The following is a 1071-nucleotide window of genomic DNA, read 5'->3' as shown; positions in this document are numbered from 1 at the left end:
CCCGCGCGGCCTGTGGTGCTTTCGCCTGCCTTGTCGCTTGGCGGCGGGGACGAGGGGCCGCTGTGATGCAGCCACGGCTTTGCAGTGAGAGGGACCGTGGCTGGGCCAGGGCCAGCCTCGGCCGCTGTCCTGCTTCCCTGGGACGGGCTGCAATGTCCCGGGGGCTGCTGGGGCAAGGCCACGCTGGTGTAGCTCAGCTCCCCGGCGGGCTGCCGGGATGGGGTTACCCCACTCCTGGGCTCGGTCCCTGGCTCTGGCATCGGTGTACTCCACTCTTCGGGGTCCGGCACGGGAGAAGGCAGTTGTCTGTCTGCAGGCAGAGGAGGAATAAAAATGTGTTGATGCTGGTGATTCTGGACAGCCGTGGCCCTGCAGGAGAGCAGGCGTGTGCATCCAAAGCATGCAGTTATAACATTATCTGTGGCTTAGAAAAACAAACAAAACCTGCTGTCCACTTTTCCTAACAAAGGCCTTTCTGTGCTGGACTTCAGATTTCTGAAGTCTTTGATTTGTTCCAGAAAGCTGTAGTGACGGAACAGCTATTTTTAAGAGGAGGAGGTTGCTCCATTCCCGGTGATCTCTGTACCACCGGCACTCTCTCCCCTTCTCCATCCAAGCTGAATTAGCACATCGCTCTGCTGTCCTGCGGGCAGGCGCCTTCGGATGCCAAAGGCAGGACGGGCGGCGAAGGGTGGGTTGAGCTTTGCCAGAGACGGGCTGGAGCACTGAAAAGAGTTTATTGCACAAAAGCGGGTCCAGCAGCGAGGGGCCGGGCGGCGCAGAGACCTTCTCCTGCGGGACAAAGGGTGATTCATTCCCCACCCGAACAATGCCTCAAAATCACAATTGTCCCCTCGCCGCGGGGAACAATTGGGAGCAGAGGATCACGTTCCCTGGTAGGTCCTGGCTCGCACGCAGGGAAGGGAGAAATGAATCCGTGCAGCAGGCACGGGGACTCGCCCGCCAGGGAGATGGGAAATCCACAGTTTTCCATCACGGAGGGATGAATGATGGCATGGTGGGGCAGGGCTGGGAAGCAGGACACGCTGGCAGCACCCCGCCCGCGGGCCG

General features: G+C 60.2%; 1 protein-coding gene across 1 annotated transcript in view; it reads left to right on the top strand.

Moving 5' to 3' along the window:
• Nucleotides 1-1071, top strand: part of SLC9A3R2 (solute carrier family 9, subfamily A (NHE3, cation proton antiporter 3), member 3 regulator 2) — a 39225-nt gene that overhangs the window by 27977 nt on the left and 10177 nt on the right. The window lies entirely within an intron of this gene.

This window comes from Pygoscelis adeliae, unplaced genomic scaffold (genome assembly GCF_000699105.1).
Source record: "Pygoscelis adeliae isolate BGI_AS28 unplaced genomic scaffold, ASM69910v1 Scaffold467, whole genome shotgun sequence".
Lineage (NCBI taxonomy): Eukaryota > Metazoa > Chordata > Aves > Sphenisciformes > Spheniscidae > Pygoscelis > Pygoscelis adeliae.
This window is presented reverse-complemented; position numbering and strand designations above follow the sequence as displayed.